Genomic DNA, 6,499 nt, shown 5'->3' on the forward strand with positions numbered 1-6,499 from the left:
AATTGCCTCTGAAATTTAACAGGGAAATGAAAAATTGAAATAAAATTAATTATAACAGGAGTCTTACAGATTATCCCAACTGATTGATTAAGACATGGTTTCTGTATAAAAGAAAGGAAATCCTAAAACCTCTGTGGGTGCTCTGAAGTCCCCCTTGGAGCCCACCTCCTCTGGTAAGGTGTGGAAGAGGTTTACCCACGACAATGCTTTTCTTACACCTTGCAGCTCATAGTCCCCACCACACAGCTCACGGGAGATCAATTAACTTCTGCATCTTTCCAGAAGCTCTCCTGAGGAAGGCAGGAGATGGAAGACCTCACAATTTGAAATAGTGCCTGGAGGCAGAGCGGAAGGAAATCACTAATATCCTGTTTATTTCCAACTTCACAGTGTCATTTCATGTCTAGGCAAGACTAAAATAAGGATTTCCCTATTGAAATCCAGATCATTCCTGCTGTCCGTAGGGGAAGAAAGTATCACTTTCCAGGTCATGCTGTCCACTGAGAGCCACCAAAGCTGGTGTCACCGCTTCTTCTGCCTGTTGCTAATGAGAGTGGGATGAGGGCTGGGGAAATGGTACAGCCATTGAAGGCTGACCATCGAGAATGAGCCAAGACTGTGTGGTGGCCATGCTCACCTGAAGGCTGGTGGGAACCTCTCTCCACCTGGCTGGAAACAACAGGCAGCAGCCTCTACTCCCGGGTAGAAAGCTATGAGTAGCCCCCTGTATCTGTTACACCCCATTCTCAGCTGCCAGGTCACAGGCATCTCTTGAGAGCAATGACCCTATAGATAGGGCTTTATACTGGGCTTCCTGACAACAGCGGGTTGTGCGATTTGCTTTCCACTATGTTCCAGGGCATTCCGCTTCAGCCTCACTCTCGGTTCAGATTTTCTTCCTTGCGTTGCTTGTCCCTGTGCCTCCAAGTTGTCAGCTAACGTGTTGTTTCTTTCTTACTGGCTTTGTGCAAATTTAAGGGGGAAAACTACTCAGATATTTCTATTAGTTTTTGTTTTTGTTTTCTAAGTATTTGGTTAGTGTACAAAGGCACGGGCTTTACTATGGCGTCATTCCTTTGCTTTGCTCACGCATGCCCACCTTCTTTTCTTTGTTAGATATAGGGGTGTTTGGTTAGGTTTGGTTGTTGGGTACTGGGAACTGAACCCAGGACCTCATATGCACAAGGCAAGTGTCTCACCACTAAACTATACCCCCCCCCGCTCTTTGTGTGTGTATGTGTGTGTGTTATATACATACATGAAATTTTATTTTTACTTTTATTAACTTTGAAATAGGGTCTCACTGTTATCTAGGCTAGCCTGGAACTTTCTCTGGAGTCCAAGCAAGCCTCCACACTCATGGTTCTCAGGAGATCTTTCACATATGCCTTCTCCCAGATGTTGCTGGTTAAGGCTGGGGAGGGAGAAGACAGATTTCTGTGTGTCTTCTGACATCTGGATCACCCACTCTACCACAGCATCCTTTGTGGCTGGTATTACACGCCTGTGCCACCATGCCCAGCCAAGAGCTACCATACCTGGCTTCCATGCTTGAATTACAGACTGTTCTAAACATGTTTCCCAGCTCCCCTGTGGATGTAAGAAGGGACATTAGATAGGGGCTTCCAGGAGGAAGTTTCCACCAGGGAACTGGCTACTTGTAACTGCCACTTTGACAGTTAGGGGACACCCATGGGACCAGCTCTGTTCAGCTAACATCTGGATAATAGACAGGAAACTTATCTGAGATTCCGTATGTACTATTTTGTCTAAATGGCAAGAAATTTAAAGAAAATATTTAGACTTAAAACTTTTGAAACGTACATTAGTAGTGTAAGTCAAATCTCACTTGTGAATTTGCCTACATGTTAAAGTTTGTAATTATTTTTTAAAAAACAACTTATTTACAATCAGGTACATACCTTTTAATCCTAGCAGTCTGGAGGCAGAGGCAAGTGCATCTCTATGAGTTCAAGGCCAGCCTGGTCTATAGATAGAATTCAAGGCCAACCAGGGCTACAAAAATGCTGCCCTGTCTTGTATATAATTTAATAACTAAAATTTGAAATACTAAATTTGAAATTTATTTTAATTCTTTTGTAGAATTAAAATGCCCAAAATTGCAATGTCTGGATCACATGGTGATTCTATTTTTAATGTTTTGAGAAACTGCTGTTCTATTTTTGCAGAAATCATACCATTTTACAATCCACATAGAAGGTCTAACTTCTCCACACCTCTAGGAACACTGGCTGTCTGTGCTTTCCATGGTGGCCTTCATCGCGGGTGTGACATGGCAGCTCATCAAGGTGTGCTTGCACCCCTGAATTAATGGTGCCACACTCTCCCACATGCACGCTGGTGTGTGTCTCTTCTTTGGAGAGCTGTCTGCTGAATTCCTCTGCCTATTTAAAACCTGAATCGTTTGTCCTTTGGTGACACAGTTAGAGGTGTCACGGTGATGCCTCGGAATGGAAGCTGGCAACGCCTAAGTGTTCCTGAGGCCGAGTATATGGAACTGTCGTGTATTATTGGTGGGAATGTAAAATGGGGCGGCCAGATTACAAAAATGTCTGGCAGTTTCTTAGAGTGAAGCACCCCTCAACCTGTAACCTGGTGGCTAGGGTAAGGCATTTTTCCCAAGAGAAAGCAAAATAAATGTTTGCAAAAAGCAGGTAGAGGAGTGGACACCTTTGTCCGAAATGGCCCCAAATGGAAACAAATGCCCGTCCTCAGGAGAAGGTGTCACAAACGTGGTGTCTTCATGCCAGGAATGTTTCTCTGCAACAGAAAAGAACAAACTGTCGATGCACTTAGCAGCCCAGGTGACTTTCAGGACCCTATGCTGGGTGTGTGTGGCCAGACACAAGGACATACACTCACATCCATCATGGGATGCTCAGGAGGAACTGTGGTCATGGGGTGTCAGTATTCCCAGGGAGATGTGGACTTCACTGACAGGGTCGCGAAGGAACTTTCTTCAAGTGTGGAAGTGTCCTGTGCTTTCTTGATGGTTCTAGAGTTGGGTTCATTATAAAAAAATGTACCAAGAGGAGCCAAGTGTGATGACACACAGTTTTAATCTCAGTGCTTCAGGAATGGAGGCAGGCAGGCCTCTGTGAATTCAGGCCAAATGGGTCCATGTAGCGAGTTCCAGGCTGGCCAGAGTCACAAGGTGAGACCCCGTCTCCAAACCAATGATGTATCAAATGTGCCACTCCCCAGCAGTCTATGTCACTGTGGGCAAATCTTACCTCGATTGTGAAAAACAGTAATTTTCATAACTTCCTGTTAATCTCTAAATTAATTTCAGGATAATTTGTTTTAAAACAAATTGTGATTTATTTTCATTGGTTGAAAGTTCTGTAGGCCTGCTTCCTGAGTCCCACTTGTGTGTTCATGTCTGTACGGGCTTGACTTTTGCCTCCAGAGGGTATGTGGTCACAATCTTCAGGCACCGTGTCGCTGCGTAGATGACTAAAGATTACCGTGAGTGTGACCTCTGTCTTCATCCTTACTCAGTTTGCTGTGTAGCCTGCCATGTGGTGTGTGTCACAGTCCCTTCCAGTCTCTATAAACTGGATCATGTAAATCACAGCTTCTTAAAAATCATATCCTCATCTCTCTCTGAAACATTCCAGAGTTTGTCTTGTTGCTTCTCTTTTTTTTTCTCCCCATGATGCCATGTTCTGGTATTGCCTCACCATTGTTAGCTTGCTTATTTATTTATTTTGTGGGTATGCATGTTTGCCTGCATGTGTGTCTGTGCACCATCTGCATGAAGTGCCCACAACGGCCAGATGAGGGCAGTAGATCCCTTGAGATCCAAGTTGTGGATGCTTGTGAACTTCCATGTGGGTGCTGGGAATAGAACCCAGGGTCTCTGGAAGAGCAGCCATCCCTCCATCTTTCCAGCCCCTCACCTCATCATTGCTTACTGAATGCATCATTTTATGTATAAAACATCCGAGAGAGTGTAAACTGTTTCTGTGTGGTTATTTTTGTTTTGTTTTCTCCCAAGACCTTTTTCTTTTGTTTCTAACAATCATGCTGTCAGAGACACCGGGCACCACACTGACATAAGGCTGAGCTGAATACTGTTTAGGTCTTCATTTGAGCCAGGAGATTGTTTGTATTCATTTGTTTGTTTATCTATTTGTTTATGCTTTCTTCAGTGGCAGGTTCTAAACTGTAGCTGTCATTTCCCTGGCGTCATGGAACTACCAAGAGCTGTTTCACCTTTCCCTGCTCAGTGGAGTTGCCCACCCACAGCTCAGAGAGGCAGAACATTGGGCGGTGGTCTTACTTTTCCCTCTCTCTGATATCTCCTTCACCTGCCTTTCTCTAGGGATTCCCAGGAGTCTTGCCCTGTGTTTCTGAAAAATACACAGATACTGTGAAAGGAAAGGTGGTGCTGACCTGTTTGTCTGCTCCTCTGTCTTCAGTATGTTGACCTCTTTATGTCTTGACCGTGACAGCAGCTACTGGTGCTGGTGCACGTGTGTGCGTGCGTGCGTGCGTGCGTGCGTGCGTGCGAGCGTGCGTGCGTGCGTGCGTGCGTGTGTGTGTGTGTGTGCGTACATGTGTACTTGATTGCTTGGATTACAGACATACCACCACCATGCTTTCAAACACATTTGGAGATGATTTTTACCTGAGTGTTAGTTGCATTCGGTGGGAAGTTAGTCTGATATGTTAGTCCTTAGCCAGGAGCTAAGGGATCTCGCTATACAGTTGTTTGGACCCATTTGGAGTGGTTTCTTACTGTCTCTGTCCCATTTTACTGGATTTTCAAAGGACACCGTCCAAACTGCGGCTTTCCTCTGGACATGTCCCTCTGAGTTCCCAGTTAAAAGCCACTGTTATATGTCATGCTGTCTATCCAGGCAGAGCTAGAAGGGTCCGTACATGTCCGGCCCACAGGAAATGTTAACCTTGTTAAATCTGTTAGGGATCTGGGTAAAAAGGTGTCCTACCTCTGGGGAAAGAGATAACCTGGTGAGCCCTGCCTTCACTCTCCACTGCACTGAATCTGAGCCCCTGGCTTTTCCAAGTTTAACTAATTTCCCTTGAATAGTAAGTGTGAAATGCTGTGTACAGGAATGCAGAAACACCAATACTCATTGATGAGATTCTTTTGGTCTCCTCAAAAGGAGTAAGTTTCTAATAAATATGATAAAGCCTTGCAATAAAACGTAGGACACACAATGAAGTGCAATATTACCTAAACCTAATTAAAAGTCTTGCAAAGCAAGCAAACAGAGCCCACCTCTTTTGTACTCATTTCGGTTGAGAAACAAAGAAGAGAACCATGCTGAGGGCTTCTGAGAAGATGAAGACATAAAACATCTTTCTGTTTTGCTTTTTTCTCAACAGTTCCCAAGAGCTGTGATCCCCAGGGTGTCCCGGTGTTGCATCCCGGTTCCTGACACACATACCCCCAAGGGCGGGTCTACTTCTTTGCAAGAAGAAAGGTTTGGTGGAGAATTATCCAGCAACAATAGGATCTGTGTCCCTTCAGAACGGTAGGTTGCCTGCGTAGAGCACTGGTGGGGAAGTCGCTTGTGGAGAAGCAACTAGAGAATGTCTCTTTTTTTTCTGGGAGTGGGACTGTAAAATGGACAGGGTGCAGTTACTAAATATGGGGTTGGCGATCTTTGTCACTCAAAATCCTTCTGGTTCCCGGCCTTCCTATTCGCCACCTGAATAAACTTGAACGAGTCACTTATATTCCCTGAACTCCTATGTTTGATTAAACAAAGAAACACAGGAATAAGCTTTGTAAATAGGAGGGTGTAGACGGAGGCTGCTCATTTGTTCCTGGCTGCCCTGACCCAAAATACTCACACAGAAACTTTATTAATTATAATACTGCTTGGCCAATGACTCTAGTGTATTCCTAGCCAACTCTTACGTCTTAAATTAACCCATTCCTATTATTTTATATTTTACCATGAGGCCCGTGGTACTAGCAAGGTTCTGGCTGGTGGCTCATGTCTTTCTCCTCTGGCAGCTATATGACTTCTCACTGACTCTGCCTACTTTCTCCCAGCATTCAGTTTAGTTTTCTCACATAGCTCTACTCTGCCCTATCAGAGGCCAAAGCAGTTTCTTTATTCATTAACCAATAAGGCAACACATAGACAGAAGGATTTTCCACATTATCTTCCCCTTTCTGTCTAAATAAAAGGAAGGTTTTAACTCTAACATAATAAAATTACATATAACAAAACAGGTATCAAGCAAGAATTACAGTTGCAATATTTATAGCTACTTTATCTTCTATCATAACTAAGGAAAACTATAACTATAACTATCTATTCTTCAACTCCGTCAAGCACCGCAGAAGGATAAAATATTACCTAAGTAAACAGGAAGTGCATTGTAAGAAACTTCCAAAACTCTAGAATTGACTAAGACATCTCGCTGCCTGGACAGTCACACAAAGTTCTTCTGTAATGTAGCAGGCATCCATTTTTGGCCTACAGGCCCATAGTAT

General features: G+C 44.0%; 1 protein-coding gene across 4 annotated transcripts in view; it reads left to right on the plus strand.

Moving 5' to 3' along the window:
• Positions 1-6,499, plus strand: part of Kiaa1211 (KIAA1211 ortholog) — a 217,024-nt gene that overhangs the window by 87,185 nt on the left and 123,340 nt on the right. For 3 of the 4 annotated variants that reach the window (XM_013350803.2, XM_026784982.1, XM_026784981.1), the window contains exon 2: positions 5,377-5,525. The gene's annotated coding sequence lies outside the window, so the exon portion shown is untranslated. Of the gene's footprint in view, positions 1-4,395; positions 4,445-5,376; positions 5,526-6,499 lie in introns of those variants that run through there. The other variant, XM_026784980.1, reaches the window with a different exon arrangement.

This window comes from Microtus ochrogaster, linkage group LG1 (assembly GCF_000317375.1).
Source record: "Microtus ochrogaster isolate Prairie Vole_2 linkage group LG1, MicOch1.0, whole genome shotgun sequence".
In the NCBI taxonomy this organism is placed as follows: Eukaryota; Metazoa; Chordata; class Mammalia; order Rodentia; family Cricetidae; genus Microtus; species Microtus ochrogaster.